Below are 20,524 nucleotides of genomic sequence, written 5' to 3' on the forward strand. Positions count from 1 at the left end.
CTCTAAAAAATATGTTTTAGTGCGTATTCTCTCTCTACCTGATGTTTACAGAGTTCACGAATAATGCCTTCAAAAACATAAATGTTGTTTTTACATTTGTGTGCAGATCACTTAAAGTGCAAATTGCATTTTATTTTATTCCAGACATTGTAATTTCAATGGTACTAGTTCATATTTAGAACTTACATAAATACATACTTGTCATTTAAAAAAAATCTATTGCAGTAGCAGTGATGGTAAGGCTAGGATTTGAAAGGGGGGGAGAAAAAAGGGAGAGAGAGAGAGAGAGAGAGAGAGTCCTGTTCTTCCTGCGTTTGTTTGCTTGCTTTTTGGAGGTATCATACACCCGCCTAAGTGATGGCTTTGATGTACTGGGAATCGGTACAGTAGCAGGGTCCCTGGTTGCTGTCTTTGATTCTAGGGATCTCCTTTGGGCTCTGGTGGGATGTACCGCTCCTAGTCTTTATCTGAAATCCATCCTCTCATTTCAAGCCCTTTGGCTTCGAGACTCTGCTCCAAACTCTTGGAGGTAGCTATGAGACTTTTTTTTTCTTTTTCTTTTTTTTTTTTTGGCATTTAGGGAAGGGGTATGTAATCCCCCCCCCCATTCTAGACCTTTCCTCGCTATTTAAATATATTGGCTTTCTTTCTTACGAATTTAGTCTGAAATTATTTTTCACTGCCTTTATTACATCCCTGCTTTTGATGGCAAAATAGCTTCCTGTGTTTTGAAAACATCTGCTTTCCAGGTTTTACACGAGAAAATTGATTTTACTTTTCTCTTAAGTCCAGAAAGGTAGAAAGTTGGACTTGTTTCCAAGTGCAACTTTTCCTTTTCTTGTCTTTCCTTGAGTTACCCCCTTTCAGTTCTGATTCACTTTCACCCTTTTACTTCTAATCATCACTCCCCCCTTCCCCTCTCCTAAAGAACCAGAGAAGATTGATTGCGTCTTATTTCAGAGGACAAAATTAACATATTATATCTTTTTTCGTCTAGTCTATGGTACGGTTAAAGTTTTCTCCATTTGTCCTCTGATTTGGGGGGGGGGTAATTTTCCTCCTTTTTAAAAAAATCTCCGATTTGCAATTTAAAGTGGCCTCTATTCTAAGTCTCTGCTGCTTCTCTGCTCTTTCACTTAAATCTTTGCTTTAAGCCGTCCCACTCCATTATTGCCCCCCCCCTTACTCTTCTTTGAAGATGCTCTCTTCCTATTTAATTTAAACATTGCTGCGTTTGCCTAAAAAAGAAAGAAAAAAAGAAAGGGGGAAAGAAAAAACAAGAAAGAAAGAAAAGAGAGAAAAAAGAGAAAGAAAAAAAATCTTTTAAAAAATCTTAGCCAGGTTCCTATTGTTGCTTCTCTGCATTTCTCTTCTCGGTGTGTGTGTGTGTGTGTGTGTGTGTGTGTGTGTGTGGTGTGCGCGCGCGCGTGTGTGTATGTGTTTTTAATACATGCATAAACTTTTGGTGCCTCTCTCCCTCTTCCTGGGCTCTTCTCCCATCCTCTCTTCCTGCTCTCCTCGCCCTGCTCATCACTTTCCCCTGGTTTTTTTTTTTTTTTTTCCCTCCCTTCCTCCCCTCTGCCTCCCTCCACCTCCTCCTTTTCTTTTTTGCTGAATCTTATTGATCCAGAAGGTGGCTAATTAGCCCTTCCCGTCGTGCCTGGGTAATGAAGCACATGCGCACTGAATTAATCACAGCCATTTTTTGCAGGAAACTAATTAGCAGAATAAAGATCCAAAGACTTTTTTTTCTTTTCACTCATCAGCTCCCACTTCCAGCGCGTCCCCTCCGACCGCTGCAGCCGCCGCCGCCGCCTCCTCCTCCTCCTCCTCCCGGCCGCAGCCGCCGCCGCCACCGCCTGCTTTGCATCCCAATTACAGCCTAGAGCCGCTGCCGCCGCCGCCGCCGCTTCTCCTCCGTGGCCCCTGCCCGCTCCGGGGGCTGTAAACTCCCCGCCAACCATGCTGCTCGGCGGCAGCGGCGGCGGCGGCTCCGGCTCCCCGGCTGCGGCCGCCTCCCGCCCCGGGCTCCGCCGAGCGCGCTCCAGCTCCGCCGCCGCCGCCGCCGCCGCCGCCAGCAGCGCGTCCTCCGCCGCCGCCGACCCCCGCCAGCCGCCGCTGCTGCCTTGATGGGCTCCGCGGCCCGAGCGCCTCTTTTCGGGATTAAAAGCGCCGCCAGCTCCCGCCGCCAACGCCGCCGCCAGCAGCGCCTCTGCAGCCGCCGCCGCCGGAGAAGCAACCGCGTAAGTGGCAACTTTTCCCTCTTTTTTTTTTTTCCCGCCGCCGCCGCCGCCGCCTGCTCCTCCTCCTCCCGCCGCCACCGCCCGGACGCGGGGCTCCTCGGGGCGCCCGGGCTGCTTTGCATGGGGCTCGTCCTGCCCCCTCCCGGCTCCCGCGCCCGGCCGCCGCCGCCCGCGCTCCCCGCGCCCGCGCCCTGCTCGCTCGCTGCGTCCCTCTCGCCTTCCCCCTGCGCCAAACTTTCTCTTTCTCTTCTTCTTCCTCCTCCTCCCGCCGCCGCCGCCGCCGCCGCCTAGCCCGGGCCGCCCCCTCCTCCCGGCCCCCGCGCCGCCGCCGCCGGCGACCCCCGGGAGGGTGGAGGAGCCCGGGGCGAGGCCCGCGCGGCGAGTTTGGAGGCGCCGCCGGGCAGGGCCGGCCGGGGCGCGGGCCGAGGGCGGGAGGGCGGCCGGGGTCCGGGCGCCGAGACAAAGGCGGCGGTCGGCGGGGGGGGGTCCACGGTGCCGAGCTCCCCCGCCCTCGGCCCCCAACTTTGCCCCACCCCGGGAGGCGCCGGAGCCCCGGGCTGAGCCGCGGCGCGGGGCGCGCACCCGGCCCGGAGCCGTCGCTGCGGCTGCCGCAGCTGGCCGGCCGGCCGGGCGCCTTCCGCGCCAGGGCTTCACTTGCCGGGAACGCGGCCGCCGGGCCGGAGCCCCGGGGTCCGAGAGCGGGCGAGGGGGCGAGGCGGCAGCCCGACCTTCTCTACCTGCGCGCTCTCCGCCCTGCCCCACTGGCAGCGCCGCGAGCGCCCTGAGGGGCCTCTGCCCTGGACACTAGGGGCTCCCGGGGGCTCGGGGCTGCGCCGCCGGCCGGGACCAGACCTCGCCTGGCCGGCCTCTCCTTGGCCAGCTGAGTTGAGAGACATCAGAGGATTCCTTCTTCTATTTTTTTCCCCCTCTCTTGTTTTTTGTTTCTTTCCTTTTCTTTTTCTTTCTTTCTTTTTCTTCTTTTTTCCCTTTTCTTTCTTTTTTTTTTTTTTGCTCACGCGAATCTGGGATTGTTTACGTTCCGTTCCCCACTTTCACCCTCGTCCTGTTCCACTCTTCTTCTCCATGTATTTTCCCCATTAGATGCAAAAATCACGTTCCTGAATTTTGCATTATGCATTTTCATGTACATCTTTTTGCATATCTATTGCAGAGTAGAGTTAAGTGTATTTTATGCCGGGTATTTAAATTGTGTATGGACTCAGTAGGCTCCTTGTGGAGCTGTTGAAAATATACATTTTACTTTGCAAATTAATCTGTTGCTCAGACTCTGACTTTTGCAAAATGTTGTGCAGTTCCTTCGACTGTGGCAAATTCTTTGATTACAAGTGCTTGCAAAAATCACCCACTCTTAACTTTTTCCCCTTGTTGCTTTGAAGTAGGGTAAATATGACAATTTTTATTGGTCTCAATTATTGAAACTTGATCTATGGACTATATGGAAGAAGGAGGCTGATTGCCTTTTTCTGGCCTCCAGTTCTAGTGACTTTTAAAAGGGTGTTTGTTAAGTACCTTTGAAGAGTATGACATACGGTGATCGCTTGGCTGTAATGCAAATTACAGAACATAAATTCACTTTGAAATTAAAAAAAAAGACTCGAGCCCTTTCAGTGGGGACACTTGAGGATTTATTATGTTTTTTAAAAAATTACTTTTTTCTCCCTAGTTGGGAGAATGGCTAGTTCCAGACCAACTTATTTGGAGGTCTATGGAAAGAGGCTTGGGAAATGGGAGAGGGGAGAAGATTGATCACAATCTGCATAATCGATAGGGCAGCCTGCTGCAATCTTGTACCTACATTTACTGTAAATTTCTACAGTATCTGCAGCGTGGGTGCTCCAGTGCCTTGCTCGGCTTCTTGGAGCAGATTTAGAGGCAGTACAAGCAGAATTTACTGCCAGCCCTCCGGAATAATATAGGGGAAGGCTACTGGATTGTGGCTCATTTTAAACCTCCTTCATAGTACTGTACATTTTTTTTTGGTGAATCTGTTTACATGTGAGGGTTTCGGGTACTGAACCCCCAAAGTGTAGGTATCCTATAGGTTGGGAGTGGAAAGTATTGGAAGGGGGGTTAGGAGATGGGAATTCACTTACTGAATCACCACTTCGGGGGTCCTTGCTTATCTTATAATGTGAAATATCTTTAACAAGTGCAGGGAATTTAGAGTGAGGAATATGAGAGAGTAATACACCAGAGACTGAAGCAGTGTGAAAAGTAAGGATTGCTGTGTGTGTGCATGAGAGAGAGAGAGGGGAGAGAGGGGAGAGAGAGAGAGAGAGAGAGAGGCAGAGAGAGAGTGAGGGAGAGAGAGAGAGAGAGAGAGAGATAATACAGACACTTATCTTATAGTCAGGCTTGAAAGCTTGGTGGTAGGTGAATCCATATTTGGAGATGATTTTGAAATAGTCTAGCAAATGGTGCATGAACAGGATTTCGTAAAAAGTGTGTATGGAGTCAGTTTTGAAAGGATTGCCGTTCGGGGAGATGAGGTGTGGGAAGGAAAACCCACTCTAGGCCAGCAGCCTTCCTCTGTCTGTGTCTCTTCCCTTCCCCCTCCCTGAGTTCTAGTTTTTAATTACTTAATGCTGAAACGCACAGGGCTTATATAAATATTTGCAAATGCTCTTTCCTATTGATTTCTCTGGATAAACTGCCCTGCTCAGGTCCAGAGAGGAGGCAATTCAGATCTGTGGACTTTTTAAACATACAAAGTCTCTGGAGGAGGGTTGGTCTGTGCACGTGTGCGCTTATGGGTAGAGTTGTAGACGTGAAGATTTTGGGGGGCTGCAAGGAGAGTTTAGGCTCCTCTGGGCTGGAGCTGGCCCCAAGGCCTGGCAGTTCTGACAGATGCCTGTGTGTGTGTGTGTGTGTGTGTACGTGTACGTGTACGTGTGTACAGGTACGTACTGTGCGGGGGGGGGGTCTCCCCTGGGGGAGTCTGAATGCATATGCACTTACAGCACCTCCCCCCCGCCCCCCATTAAATATGGAGCAGTTTTCCAGGGCTCGGAGACTGCCTTCTCCTCAGGGTCACGTTGAGTTCGAATCTAACCTAAGGTGCAGGAATCCTGCAATGGGGAAATAAAAGGATATATAGAATGGGGTCAGGTCAGCTGCTCAGAGGCCAAAACCCTTACAGCTGCTTTGATTTTATTTTTTTGTGTATATTTTAGGCTCCTCCTGCCATGTTACAAATTGGGCCTCCCCCTCTCAGGTGTTTGCTCTGTAGCTTAAAGGCACCAGAGCCTCTGCCTGCTTAGATGTCTGTTTCCAGCAAGAACAGAAAACCCACGATACCAAATCCAAAACAAAACAGAGGAAGGAGGGGGAGGAAAAACACCCCTATTGAGTTCAGGCAAATAAGGTTGGGTCTCCAGATCCGATTACAAAGCAGCTCTGAATATGCAAGACAGCACACAGGACCTGTTATTCCAGTTACAACAAACTATTAAAAAAAGAGAGAGAGAAAAAGAAGAGGCATGTTTAGGTCGTAATTTGTTAGTACAAGGAAAAGAATCCCACATAAAGCTGCCGTTTTCCCCCCTCCCTTTGCTGGCTTCACATAGAATTCACTCACCCTTTTCTGATTTGTCTACTGTATAGGTTCTTTTATTAAAATCTTTGGGTTTAGGAAGATCGCTGCAAGCAACACATTTTCTGTATTTTTTTTTCCTTTATCTTAGAGGAGAGTTGGCAGGGGTTCTGTGGTTTGCAGTTACACAATATGTTATCATGTTTTTAATCACTAAATCATTGCAGTGGTTATAGATTTACAGTCTTGGGGTATTACAGAGAAGAGCAAGGCGGCTATATGTATGCTTTTAAATTACACCAATGTAAACTGAGTACAGCAGCTGTGAATATGGTCGGCAGACTTCATCCCTCCTCCACCCCCAAGCATCTTCGTTCTTTTTCCCTCTGTGATTTTTTTTAAAATTGTTCAGTTTGCTTAAAAGAACCATCCCCCCTCCTATATTCCTTTTCTCTTCATCCTCCCCCACAAAATATTTTTATTTCAGACTTCTGACCCAAGGTAAGGTGGAATTGAAACTCTTGAAATATGACTTTGGATCAGGGAGTATAGTAATAATAATTTAAAAAGTGGATTTCCTAAGAAATCCTCTTGGTTTTCATACCCATCTCCTGTAGAGGGATGGAGGGTGGATTGTAGATCGTGAGGTGGGGTGGCCAGAGTGGAGGGAAGGCAGGCTTGTGGCGCTTGCCTGCCTGGAATCTCCAGTGTCCTGTCACTGTGAGCCCACTTTCAGCTTCTGTTTTTCATATTATTATGTAACAGAATCCTTGGCAGCATTAAAAATTCAGTATTACAAGCTGATTGTAATGCTGCCTCATTAGACAGCACTGCCTGGCCTTGTATTAAGTGAAACACAGAGCATGGCTTTTAGATTATAAACACCAATAAATATTAAGGGTCAGCAGAGGGGGGAAATAGTCAGCTGGGTTTTTGGCCCCTTCTGGTTTTATATCCCTTCCCATCTTCCCTTCGTCATCCCCCCTCCGCCCGCCCCTCTGACCCTGGGCCTTGGTAACTGTCATCTGTTTTCTTGGGATGCTGATGTGTCGACCTTGGTGACATTTTAGGAGGGCTTTTTATAGAGTTATCTTGTATACACAAAAGGTTTGGAAGTTTGTTTTGTTTTGATCTGCAATAAACAGGCCCTTCACTTTGCTGATGTCATTTCCGTTCATATTTGAGTTGTTTATTGTGCTTCTTCGCAGGGCCCTCTCATCCCTACCCCCACCTTGCTTTTCAGCCAGAGTCTGTGGCCGCCTGGGGAAGGGGGAATGCGTTCCTAAGCTGCCAGGTCTGGGTTCAAAGGCTGAGGGTTGCGTGTCACTGTGTCGTCCTAGGGTTCGCCCGCTGGGGAAGATGTTTCTAGCTTCGAATCTGGTTAAGCACTCCGACATCCACTTGCCCTGGTATTTTCATGGCATGCAGTGATTCACCTCAGCTTCCTTTCTTTGAAGCACCCCCCCGCCCCGCGCGCACGTGCACACACACACACCCACACACACACACCTTGTCTATGTCTTTAGGACATCCTTATTGCCCACATCTCCACGCAACGCCCCCCCCCCCCAAAAAAAAACACCACCTAATCTTGTAATGATGACTTTGATTCAGTTGCAAATCTGAAGCTGGCTTTAGGGACTTCATGCTGTGAAAAAAAGAAAACGTTTCCAGGCGTTGCCCCACGGTCTCGCTGCAACCCCGCACCTTCTATCCCTGTTCAGTTTTTTTTTTCTCCTTTTGCATTTTTCTGTTCCCTGCCTTTTCATAGACGTAAAGGCTATTCTGGTGTTACTAAAAATGACCGTAATGACCAGTGTCTCTTACTTCCATGTGATCCACAATCGGAATACCCCTTCCTCAAAAAAAAAAAAAAAAAAAAAAAAAGAGGGTGGGGAGAGGAAGGAGGAAAAACTGAGTGTGTAGACCCCCAAGGCTTTCCTCTAATAGGATGATGGGTTTTAGGTTAAAAAAAATATTATTGTTTTGTTCTTTTAGGTTTAGAAATAATAGGGGGAGAGGGAAAAGCAGTCATTAGGAAGTTCACTGAGCTGCTTTCCAACTAAGACGGGTGAAAAATGAACCTGCATTGACACTTGGCTCCATGTGAAAGCCCCAGTAACCTCTCCCCCCTTCCGTTGCCCTGGCCTTTTGTTCCTGGAGAACGGAGCTAAGGTGCTTTTTCTCCCAGACCAAAGGCAGCAGGCAAGGAGTCCCCTTGTGTGCGCATCGCCTTTAGATGGCCTTCTCATGGTAATTGTCAATGCAGACTCCCCCAAACAATTGCTCCAGGGAGACACAAAAGCAAAAACATTTGTCCTATTTTTTTAACCTCTTTGTTTTAGATTTTTTTTTTAATCCATTCTTTAAATTTCACAGTTTCTATTTGTCTGCAGAGAGACAAACGGAACAGCATGAAGCAAGCGCATTTTACCATAGGCCTCACTGGCAATTGGAACGGCCTCAATAGAAATCCAGATTCTTAAAACACTGGCTGACTTGGAGGAGATGTGAAATTTCAGCTTGGGGCTCTTAAGTGAGATTAGCACAGATTTCGAACAAAAATGCACTAAAAGGAAAAGATAAGACAATGGGATGCTGGAATCATTTAGGGGAAGTGTGAAAAGGGTCACCTTTTGTTTATCTCTTAGGATCCTGCCCCAAGAAGTGGTCGCTTGATGGGAAGGAATTGCAAATCCAAATGCAATTCTTCATTTAAAAAAAGATATGATTCTGGTCGTTGTGCTATTGGTGTGTCGTTTCAGTGTTGGTTTTAAAGCACTGAACCAGTGTGGGGACTGCTGGTACGCACTGTGGGATTGATGCTGTGTTGAGAATTTTTTTTTGAAACTGCGATTGATATAGAGAGGCCATATCCCCTCCCCCCTTTTCTTTCCTCTCCCGTTTCCTTTTTCCTTTCTTCTCCCTCCAACCCGCTTCCCCTCCAAGAATGCAGTGGTTTGAGGCTGAGGGCAGAGGGATGTGTCAGACTGTGGGGATGGCCTGTGAACAGAATAGGAGTCCACCTCTCTTCCCTGGCCCCGAACAAAGCACCTCTCTCCTGTAATGTATGGGCCCTGATTGCAGTGTTGTCCTTAAGCATCTGTCTGCCTTTTTTATTAAAATTCTCAATTTCAAGGTTTAGAAACACAAATATAAGAATCCCCCTGGGTATAAAAGTCTTGCATGGCAAATTCTCTTTGCCCTTTCAGAAATAATATTTTTGTTTAAAAAAAAAAAAAAAGAGCGCAAGCTCTTTACCTGATGTCTTGAAGCTGTTTTAAGGCAAAGTCTTTGTTTTTGCTTTCTGAAAACTTGGCCTTTGTAACTTAAAATTAAGGAAAGCTTTTCTCTATCACAGTTTTAAAAAAATGGTTCCTCATTTGTGTCTTTTCTAGATGTGTCATTGACAGCTTTAGGGTCTGAGCTGAGGAGGGTGGGGAAGTGAACCAGATAAGTTTCCACTTACGATTTGGGGGGTAAAAATTAATCTAGGGAATTAGCATTGTAGCGAGAGATGGAGACCTTGAGGTTTGTGACAGAGAAATGTGAATCAAAACATGTTAGGCCTTGGCACACCAGCCTCCAGCGGTTCTGAAGGTGAGTGTGGGCTGTTCTGAGGAAGGCCTGCATTCTGTACCATACCCAGGAGGGCCTGGCCACGCAGTGGGTACCAGGCTGCCTAGAAAGGATGGGGTGAATTCAGGGCATGCAGTGCAGTTCAGCTCCAAATGGATCCTTGCTTATTTCAGGGACTTTTGTTTTTGTTTTGTTTTGTTTTGTGCCCTCTTCTGGCTTTTTCTTTGTTAAAGCCTCAGGGTTATTTAAGCACTAGTTTTAAAATCAACGTGTATGTATAATTTAATAAAAATAGAAGGATCTGAAAGAATACACAAATCCGCTTCAACCCAGTTGTGCTGTGAAGATAGAGCCCAGGTTTAGCTAGAAGTCAGCAGGCTGACATTCGCTGTCTCTTAGCTCAGAGATCATATTTACCTTTGCTGAAGTGAAAGGAACAGCATTGGCGAGTGAGTGTATATGTGGAGTGAGAGAGAGAGAGAGAGAAAGAAACAACCAGTTTGGCTCGGATGGGATCTTTGTAATTTACCAGCCAGCTAAGTAAGCATTAGGGGGCTGGCCTCTGGCTTGGAGAGTGGCTAAGGGGAGGAGTGAGGGAAGGGTTAGCATTGCCTGATTTATTTTTAAATATTTATCCTTTTGGCTGTTGCCAGTTACGCTTTCCAGATGAGACGAGACTAGTTATGGAGAGCTGGAAGGAAAGAATTGCCTTTTCTGAGAGTGGGTTTATTTGTCAACAGTTTTCAGGACGGAGAGCGCCGGGCTGTCACTGCTGGGTAGGCCGTAGGTGTCACGTCAGGCAGCTGCCCTGGGAAGAGCTGGGGCCTTTCAGAGCTGGGGGACAGAATTTGTAACATGTACGTCAGAGAAACTGTTGATTCCATATGGAAGTGCAAAAGTTGCAAATTCCCTCTGAAAAGGTATTGTTTTGATTAGCGATGGAAATAAGTTTTGGTCGAGGTAACACACCCGCTTTTGTGTGATCCTTTATATTCCTGATGATCCAGAGGCCATAGATTACTGGCCTGTGGATTATCTGTTAAATTTGTGTCTGTAACAAAGGCAAGCCTGACCAGGCCTCACTGTGTCTGTAGCTGGTGTCGGATTAAGATAAAGGAAAGGGACTCGGGGTCACTCTCAGCTCTACGTGTCAGGACTCTCAGGTGCAGCAGGCAGGTGCAAGTGTCTGCCACTTGGGACGGGCGCTTTCAGGGCAGACCCCCTCAGGGCCTTCTGCCCGGAGCCTCCACATACTTCCAGGTTGCTTTGTAGCTGGTTCTTTGGGCTTTCTAGCTTTCACTGTATTGAAAATATTTATCTGTTGGCCCACCAGGTTCATGATGTCACCAGATTAGGTTTTCCCCTGTTAACAAAAGTTAAGACAGAGCAGCAAAATTCGATTTTCTGGGAGTATAAACATTTTCGTATTGTCGTTAATTTATCTGCTGGGCCGTGGGTTGCTTCCAGGCAAGAATGGGGGCCTAGAGTCTTCATTCTCCTGAAGACGTTTCCAGAGACGTCTCTGAGTTGTGTGCGCCGCGTTACTTGCGTTATCGCTAGCATCATCATCTACATGTATTATTCATAGTCACTTTTTCAATTAAATTATTCATTAGTTTTCTTTAAGGTGTTCTCAACTCATGTGGCTAACATAAATAATAGCGTGTTTTGAAAACACCACCTGTTCTTGGGCCTGAAGTCAGGCGGTCTGGAAACAGCTCTGCGGTGGCCATACTCTGGTTTACAAAATCATCCTCCACTTTGCTTTTCCTATCTTCACTCCCCCCCACCCCCCCCACCCCGTCACTCTCTCATGTGTGACAGAATTTGGCTTGTGCTCTCCTTTGTCCCTAATCGGACATGATTCCCTAGAGGCAGTCTTTTCTCCCCAGGCCCTAGCTGGAAAAAAAAAATTTTTTGGAGTCTCTTTTTTGGACTAAAATGTAGAGAGGGGTTGTCCTTCCCCAACAGGTAAGATAGTTACGTTAATCTGAACCCGAATTATATTGTGCAAAATGCCTTCTAGTTTTCACCATCCTTTTCTCCTGCATCAGTGTGTGCTTAATGCTAATACGATTCCATACATACAGCTCTTCGCCTCGTGAGCTTATTATATTTCTAACACTTGCACGGTTCATTATTGTGCAGTCAGAAAGGACTCTCAAGGCTCTGGGGCCAGCCTGGGTGGGTGGCTTTCAGAAAGGGTAAAAGCAGGTGCCTTTCTGTGCTGAGAATCGGGAGTAAATTCAGACCGAGCGTGGGATTCTGGCAGGGAGGACAGGGGACTTCCGGTGAGATTTCTGTGGCGCTGCCTTTTCATATCGGAATGGAGAAGGTGAACCTGGGGAGATACAAAAGTGTCCAGCGATTACTTTGACCACCTGGGGTAGCCGCATTAAATTTGACCCGGGGGGTAGAGTCTTCCTACGCAGGGCATGATCTGTGCCCTTATCTGTGGCTTTTTAAGGCATCTTGTTTAAGACCCTAAGGTTAACTGCAGACTGCGACTTTTCTTCCTCTCTTTATGTCTCTTTTTTCCTTTTTCTCCCATGAAAAACTCTATCCTTAAACTCTCAGTGGAGAGCAGGGGATGTTTTTATAAGTTTCTGCAGCTGAAAAACAGAAGTGCTTTGTAAAGCAGTTAATAGGATGGGTGTGTGTTTCAAATAAATTCCTGTCCACATTGGCTAATGTCCCCATGCTAGAGTGGCCTGGCAGTGACGTGGCTGGGGCCCAGAGACCGATGGCTTCTGTTCGGAGGCCCCAGGCTCCTTCTTGTGGCCGAGGGCATGTCCCTTTCTTCTCGCCGTTTTCTAGGCCGGCCCCTGACTTTTGATGAGTGAGGGGTCAGCGCCTGGGGAGGACCGTGCTTTGTTCCCGCCGGGCCGGTTCTCCGCGCCGCGCAGGCCGAGCCGCCCGGGGCTCCGGTCCCCGGGCGCGAGGTTCGGCCTGCCCGGAGGCCCGTGCTCGGAGCGCGGCCGAGTGCTCGGGCCTCGCGCGCCCGTGTGTGTCCCCGTCTTCCCGCGGGCGCGGCCGCCGCCGAGCACCCGGCCTGCGCCCGGCACGACTGTAGATGTCAGGCTTTGCCCGGGGAGCCGAGCGGCGGCGGGGCTGTGAGTTTCAAATTAACCTTCCGCTTTGTTGCTGTGTAATGTGGATCCCCGAAGGCCCCCCGCCCCGCCCGCCCCCCTTCCCCGGGCGGTGCGCGCTGCGAACTGCGAGTTGAGCTTCATTTACATAAAGCGATTCCGGGCGGGCGGGCGGCCGAGCCGGCAGCGGGCAGGCCGGCGACCGGGACGCGAGCGCCGCGCCCCGTGGGTGAATCTCCGCCGCGCGCTCGGGGACCCTCCCTCCCGGGGAGGGGCGGCTGCCAGCCCCGGCCGCCACCATGAGCCCCGCTCCCCTGCCCCGGGCCCCCCCGCACCCAGCCAGAGCCACCTCGGAGCCCCGGGGGCAGCGGGAGGTGGGGAAAAGGCCGCCTGGGGTGGGTAAGTTCGGGGCTCGGGTGCCGCTGGAGTTTCCCATTGTCGCGCCTGCCTCGGCCCCCGGACCCGCGAGTGCCTCCTCCCTCCGGAGGTGTGCGGAGCCTTTGTGTGCCAGGTGAGTGCAGCCTCCCTCCCCCGCCCGCCCTCCGGGTCCGCGCAGCCGGCCTGGAGCTGCGGGCAGGTGTAGCGCGTCTTGGCTGAACTTCCCATTCTCTTGGGGCGTGTGGGGGAAGGGCAGGCTGGATGCACCTGAACTACTAGGACTCCAATTGGAACCGACCTGGGGCGAGAGCCTCTGAATTCTGCTGGGCGCAGAGTACAGACCTTCCTCCTTCCCTCCCTCCCTTCCATCTTTCCTCCCCCCTCCCCCTTCTCCGGCCTTCCTTATTTTGCTTTTGGATTAGTTCCTGCCTTCTGAATATTTGCGGTGCTGGTGTCATTTAGAAGTTTGAGTTTCCTCCGCCTAAAAATGCACCCTTTTCATCGCGAGAGAAGTCACTGGCCAGTTGGAAACAATGTGAAGAACGGGCTTATTGGGGAGTAATTAAAGGGAGAATCAGAGTTTGGGAGCTGGAAAACACCTTTGGAGATCGATTTGTCCACCCTCAACTTTGAGTCTGTTGGCACTCTGGAAAAACAGAGCAGCGTTCATTTCCGTGGGGAGGGGGGTGGGCAAGAGGGAGAGCTGAGACGTTTGTCCTGTTAAAAGAAGAGGAAGGCCCAAGTTAGGTCAGTAGCAGAAAAAAAAGTAATCATGGCAGTCTAGAGGGAAAAGAACTTTCTGGAAAATGGTCCTTTCTGCTTTGGATATACCTGTGTTACAATGATGGGAAAATGCCTAGAGGGCAAAGATCACAGCCCATGCCTGGTGTAGTCCAAGAGTGCATTGCCTGGCACAGTGGTGCACAGTATATAAACTGGTTTAAATGAAACTGTCTAGCAGGTGAATCCAAGAGGGTCCTCCCCCCTCTCCCCGCCCTACATTTGTGTCCTTTAACTGGCCTTGAGGACTCTAAAAGCCACTGACAGATAACCTCAGAGAGGACAGATGGCCCCACTTGGACACAGGGAGAAGGCCTCTCTCTCAGGCTGGGGCCTGCATGGTGGAATGCATCAAGGCAAAGCAAGGAAAACAACCTTAAGCCTTGAAGGTAGATAGTGAGAAAGTTACACGTCATCTTATTTCATTCCCATGCTTTGAGATCCTTGGGGAAAGGTCACTAAATAAATAGAGTATAATTTAGAGCTCATGCTAGCTGAGGAACTTCGTTGCTTTGCCATCGAGCAGCAGGTGTGTTTGTAGAGTTGGCCCCTGGAGTCCCCTCATTCCTAAATTCAGGAGGTGTCAAACCTTCATGTTCTTTTAATGGCTGTGGTTTCTGGATAGGTTTCAAGGGGAAACCCTAAAAATCACGAGCTCCAGTAGGCTGGGCTGGAGAGGGAAGCCTGAGTGAGAGGGCAGAGACTACATCGGAGAGGAAAACATACACCTTCCAGGGTAACCTGATCAAGAAAGGCCGAGGCCAGGAACACGGGCCTGTTCCTTGTTATCAGAACAGCCACTAGCGGCATGAGATTCTGATTCCTTCTTGTTACCCAACGCAAAAGCAATTAGGGGACAGAGGTGGTGGAATGTGAGGGAAGTCAGGAGACTGGGGTTCTCAATAATTTAAGGGTTTCAAGAATAGGGTCATTGGAGAGAGGTACATACCTGGATGTTTGCACACCTGTATTTGTGTTCATTCTCTTTTGTGGAGACCCCGAAGGCCCCCTTTCAGAGGCATGTGGCTATGAAGGCCAAGAGAAACTTTTCCTCTCCCCTTTCCTTAAATTACGGGACTAAGGAGATTGTCTGCGTTTAGTTTCCAGCATGTTTTCAGAGAGCGTGTAAGTGCCTCTCAGAATGGGCTAGGGTCACACTTTGTTCTTTTATTTAATTACACAAGTATTATTTAACAACATGGGGCAGATGCAGAAGCAAGCACTTTTACACTTTAAAATCAGTCCTTTTGGAATCACAAGGAATTAAGTGACTTGGAGACCTTCTGTCTTGATGACATGGGTCACCTCCCTTTGCCAGCTCTCTTTTGAAATGGCTGCATTTTCTATTGGATAGAGCTGCTATTTTCCAGTTCTCTGGAGAACAGTTTTGATTGACAGGGGACTATTGAGAAACACTTGCTAACTCTTCCAAAATAGAAAAAAATCTGAGCTGCTTCCCCAGCCACCTGAAACTTTAATTTTGGTTTTTCCCTTCCATCTTTTATTTGCACAAATGAATACTCAGGGAGAGCGGAAAGGACCCAAATAAAACAGTATTCTCAGCAGGCCTCTGTTTGCCTCTTCCCAACAGGACAATGCCGTGCCTGCCTTCTTGCTGTTTTGGGGTTGGATTTAACTGCTGTATCAGCTCTGTGCCAACTGGACTGCCCAGTGGCAAGGCGCTAAACTAAGCAAGATTTCAGTTTTCATCATTATGACTTTAACTGATGATTAGTAGACACTCCCAGGACAGTACTGGCTCACCTTGGGTGACCCAAAGGTTGCTAGTTCATTAGAATAAATCTGTGATTGCAGACTACTAGTAAAGTCTTATCTGGGACTGGTGATGATTTAGCTTGGTTCCTTCAGTTCTAGTCACAAGTGGTGTCCAGAGAGCATGTCCTTATTTTCACTGTGTGCTGTCGTTCCTTTTGCACGTTGGGCTTTTTTTTTTTGTCTTTTGTTTTGCTTCTGAAGTGTTCAGAGTGAGAGGCTAGAAATATTCCAGGGCCCAAAGCATATCTTTATCTAAGAAATAATTTTTATTGCAGGGTTGCAACAGTCTCATGTTAAAAAGTAAATATTTAAGTGACTAAGCCACATTTAATAAAAGGGTAGGGACTTGCTCTAAGGGAAAGAAAGTGAACTGTCTGCACACCCACTTTTTAGAGTAGCTTAGGGTTTGTCTCCTCCTCTTACAGGGGAGGCAGTGGTGATTCTGGCCTGAAGAAACCTGCAAGCTCCATCTCACACTTCCCTGTATTACAAAGATAATGCACCTGATGCTGAACGTTAGTAACCTCAAGAAATACAGTATGTGTTGTGGTTTATACTTGCATTTGTTATTAAAATGGTTGCTCGCTCTTAGCCTGGCCCATTTCTGTAGTGCTTGGGCCTGTTGGCCTTCTCTGGTTCCCGAGGCTGGTGTAATTCACCAGGATAGGGGCGTTACTGTAAAAATACAACGTGAAGGCAGATTCCATTACAGTGAACTTCAGAGGGCTATCGAAATGTTCTGGTATGAGATTTTGGTTGTAACGGTGGCTGTTAGAAATCACAGCAGAGCGCAGAACTACCGTCCTCTGCCTGGGTTTGAAACTGTGGTCAGGGAAATGGAGACCTAGTTTTAATAGAATCCAGATAAGGGAATTCCTTTGCAGGAGCTAATCTCAATCAAATATTAAAAGGTGCCTGTTCTGTCCAAAGCAGTGTCCTGAGTCCTTAGACTGCTCAAATTGAGGAACAAACACACAGAAGCTAAGATTGAGTCAGACTGCCCCCAGGGAGAGACCCAGGCAAAAATCTTGGCTCACTGGCAAGCCACTCTCAAAATCCAGATTAAGGAGGAAAACTACAAAATCAACAACTGTCAGATTTCTTTTCTATATGATTTAAAGTTGGCTGCCAGATTGTTCTCTTTGAACATGTGCGAACTGACAGTCAGATGTTAGAGGGTTGTTTTGTTTTGTTTTGTTTTGTTTTTAGCTAATAAAGTAAATGACTCATATGAACAGGAACTGGGGAATTGACAGCAGTATTGTGCTAAAGCTTCAGAAGCAGTGAGGCAACTTGAATGCTTTTTTCTGGTTTTCATTCTTCGGGGCAGGGGACAAGATGGTGAGGACAAGGCAGTGAGTGGTCTAGCAGTGACGGGTGTGTTTCTAGAGAATTCTTTGCCTAAGGAAGGTGGCTTGGCTTACTTGTCACTTTTAAAGGTGATTTTTCGTTAGATGTTTCCGCCCTTCTTTCACCCTTAATTCCTGGAATTTCTTGCTTTTGCAAGGATAAGGGTGTGAATAAAAATAGGGAAAGAGACATAGAAAGTTTGCTAAGTGGCAAATTTGACTTCATTTCAGAATAAGACTTCTGTGCTGTTGGTTTTAATCCCAGACAGGGCCTCTTAGCAAAATGCCTGGGCTTAATCTGCCTTTTGGGTGAGCCCTTCTCCCTTCCCACAGGAGGGTCACCATGCAGTCTTGTCAACATGGGGATTAATGCACGGGAGGTTTTGATGTGTACCCCTCCAGAGAGGCCTTAGCTGGCCTCCTGGGGGCGGGGGGGTGTCTTAGGTGATTCAGCTGCTTATTCTTTGAATTTTGGTATTAACACATGTGCCGCCTCCAAGATTTTTCCATCCTCTTCCCTCCCTGAAGTCAGTCTGAGGCTTCCAAGGAAGGGAGGAGTGGGGTATGCAAAACATGTGCTCCCTTCCCACCCGCTGCCCCTTCTGGCTGCTGCAGGTTTGGGACTGAAGCCATCAAACCCCCCTTGCAGGCTGCTCCTCGTGAAGATGGGGAAACCCCCGAGCCCTCTCTCCTCCTATTCTGCTAATCACATAATGGCCTTGAAGGCTTTCTTACATGATTATCTTGTCTTTAATTTTAAGTGGGTCTTTTGGGGCAACAGTTGGGAGTTTGTGGAGTATCTTCTGTCATCTGTAGGCAGACTCTGAACTGGGAAAACTGGCTCCATCGGACGCTGTGAAAAGACGGTGGAATTTTCATCTGCTGCCGATTTCACGCACTGTCCTGAAAGTGATTTCGGCCACAAACCTTTGATCTGAGAGTGAAACTTGCCCCCCCTTCGTGTGCTTCTGGAGGCAGGAGTTGGTGGCTGCTCAGACCTCCTACTCTTTGTGTGTGTGAGTGTGTGTGTGAGTGAGTGAGTGTGTGTGTGTGTGTGTGTGTGTGTGTGTGTGTGTGTGTGTGGTGGGGGTGAGTTAGCTAAAGAGAAGGGCTGAACTACTTGTGGGTCTTTGGTGGTGGGCGAAAAAGCAATTCTGCTGGGTTCTTGGTTGTGCCTGATTTTATCCAGGAACGTGACTGGAGAAAAATTCTTCTGGGAGTCTATTGGTTGAGCTAGATTTTGAATGAGAACTGTTGCCCGTGCACATCTCTGTTGTAGGCTCTGCATTTCCATATGAAAATTCCAGTTCACAGCCGGCTCTCTGTCTTCTTTGAGTCTCCTTAGTGGAGAGGCCAGAGTCAGAGTCAGATGAGCTGAATGAAGACAGGGGGGCTTAATTCGATACTTGAGTTCAGGCCTCATCTGCCCCCCCCCAAAATTATATAGATCCCTGTTCAGATATGAAGTCTCGATCCAGTATATAAAAAGCTCTTTTCAAGAGTTTAAGCTCCTGAAAGCCTGTAAGAAGTACATATGTGTAGCCGTCAGCTTACTTGCTTTCCACACTTATGGTTTCGGAGCGGCCTATTTTGGACAGCTTTTCTCTTCCTGACATGTTTGTCCAGTGAAAATATGCTAAAGAACACGTGTGTGCCTTTTTTCTCCTCCTCAGCAACTTTCCTGTCTTTTTTTTTTTTTTTTCTTTTAAACAGTTTTTCTTAACTGCTCAAACAATGTAAGCCTCTTCCACCATTTCAGGCCCTCTTCCTAAAATGCTCTTTGGCTCGGGGCCTTGGTTCTTAATGTACATTTGGCTGGTAGGGGGAGTGGTTTTTGCTTTCCTTGTAACATTGCCGCATTTCCCCGTGGAATATCTGTGTCGTTGCTCAAGCGTCAAGTCAACTTGTGGATGCTTAAAGAAGAGGCCCGTGGATTCAGTGTGTGTTAGAAGGCTGATGTCACTGCAAAAGCAGCTGCTTTCAAACTGCTCTTAAAATGTAGTTGCAGGTAAAGAATGGCAGGGGTGAAAATTCTGGGGGTTCCCCCACTTTTTCAAAGAGGAGGTGAAGCTGGTTTTTCCTGCAACAGGTATGAAACCAGAGGTAGAGGTATCTTTGGGGAAAGCAGAGAACTTTTACACCTTTTGGGAAAGGACTGTCAGTTTATTTTTCGCTTGCTGGGGAATCTAGTGTTTGTCCAGACGTTGGAGATATTGTCTGATAAAGGAAATCCTGGTGCAAACTCCTAAGTGTCTAATTGGAGGAGGTGCGATCTTGCTCATTGGTGAAAGAAATGAGATAATTACAAAATACAACAGGGTAGGGTTCAGGTCAGGATCAGAGTGCTGCTTATGAGTCAGCCCTTGAAATGGGGGTGCTGGTGTCCACACTCTGTTGTCCTGGGAGAAGCAGAGATGAATCAAATGAGCCTGCTTTTTGGGAATTCTGTTCTCCACTCTGCTCTAGTCTGGGACCCCTCTGCTGGGGTCGTAGGCGTAGGGCCTGGCTCTGTTCCAGCCTGACGACGGTGTGACTGTGGACCCACCATGCAACCTCTCTGAGCCTTATTACTTCCTTTCTCTGCAAAATGGGCATAATGCACACCTCACACCTAAGAGTGGGAATGAAATGAAATAGAAAACAAGTCTTCCCGGTGCATATTCGGTAGCCTCTCTACAAATGTTAGTTCCCATCCGCATGTCCTTTCCTTTATGTTTCTTTTGTCCCCGCCGACGGCCCTGGCTCCCTTGTTTCCCAGCACCCTGGAAGAAAGAAACTAAAAGGTCCAGTGTTTCTTCTGTTCTTCCCTTAGGGGCTGGGAATACAGCCAGCTCTTTTTGACATCCTGCAACTGCGATCAGGAGTGAAAGGGTCTGAAATTGACACAGTGTCCCCATCCTCCCCAGCCCTCCCCTCATGTGCCCCCCCTCGCCGCCCTCCCCCACCCCCCAAGCTGGCAGGCGGCCTTCGAAGTGAGCAGCCCACTCAATGACCCACCTAGAGAGGCCTTCGCGGGCTGGCTTGTATATGCTAATAGGCCTGACTTGTCCTGGCTTGTTTGTCGTGATTTGTGGAGGCATTTATATGCAAATACTATCAACTTGCTGAGTTAATTATCATTTGCCCCCCCCCCCCCCCGCTGCCTTCCTGCACAGCTTCCCAGCCGGGCTCCGCGAAAGGGGCTGTTCACATTCATCCTGGAGCTCTTCCTGTCTTGGCCTCCTCCGTCCGCTGCCCTGTCCCCTTCCTGTCCCTGCAGGCCCGCTCACAGCTGCCTCGCTGCTCTGCCGCCCGGCGCAGGAACCTCTGTGGTCTGGGCTGGGGAACTGGGCATGCCAGTGGCTTGCCCAATTCGGAGCCTCCGCGAGAGGCGTCACTCTGCATGCGGTGCGGGGTCAGGCTCACGTTGCACGGAGCTTTTAAACCCCATTTGCTACCGAGTAGCCTGAAACACAGCTGCCCAGACCTTTCAGCCCTTGAAACTCAGTTCTCAGTCTGGTGAGAAAATGAATATAGTTTTAACGTTATTATCATTACTTTCATTTTCCCACATCGTGAATACCACTGAGACCTGTATCCAGTCCTGAGCCCTGCAGAGAAGCCATTTTGCAAAGGGATGCCCCCCCCTCCAGCCCCCCGCCCCTGGAAATCTGAGTATTAAAGATGTGGTTTCGTGGACCTCATCTAGTCCTTGCCCGGTTGTGTGTGGGCATGGTTGACACTTGGGTTTGATAATTTTTTGTTGGGGGGGTGGTGTCCCTCACTTCTTCAGGTCAG

The 20,524-nt window shown here is 48.6% G+C and overlaps 1 protein-coding gene across 3 annotated transcripts in view; it reads left to right on the plus strand.

The window, feature by feature from the left end:
- The window catches only part of ZFHX3 (zinc finger homeobox 3), a 428,452-nt gene that overhangs the window by 162,569 nt on the left and 245,359 nt on the right, over positions 1 to 20,524 (plus strand). The window contains exon 1 of one of the 3 annotated variants that reach the window (XM_082436142.1): positions 2,104 to 2,243. The exons of 1 other annotated variant lie outside the window; for it this stretch is intronic. The gene's annotated coding sequence lies outside the window, so the exon portion shown is untranslated. Of the gene's footprint in view, positions 1 to 2,103; positions 2,244 to 12,610; positions 12,976 to 20,524 lie in introns of those variants that run through there. One more of the 3 variants, XM_082436141.1, reaches the window with a different exon arrangement.

Source organism: Balaenoptera physalus, assembly GCF_965194825.1.
Source record: "Balaenoptera physalus genome assembly, chromosome: 19".
In the NCBI taxonomy this organism is placed as follows: Eukaryota; Metazoa; Chordata; class Mammalia; order Artiodactyla; family Balaenopteridae; genus Balaenoptera; species Balaenoptera physalus.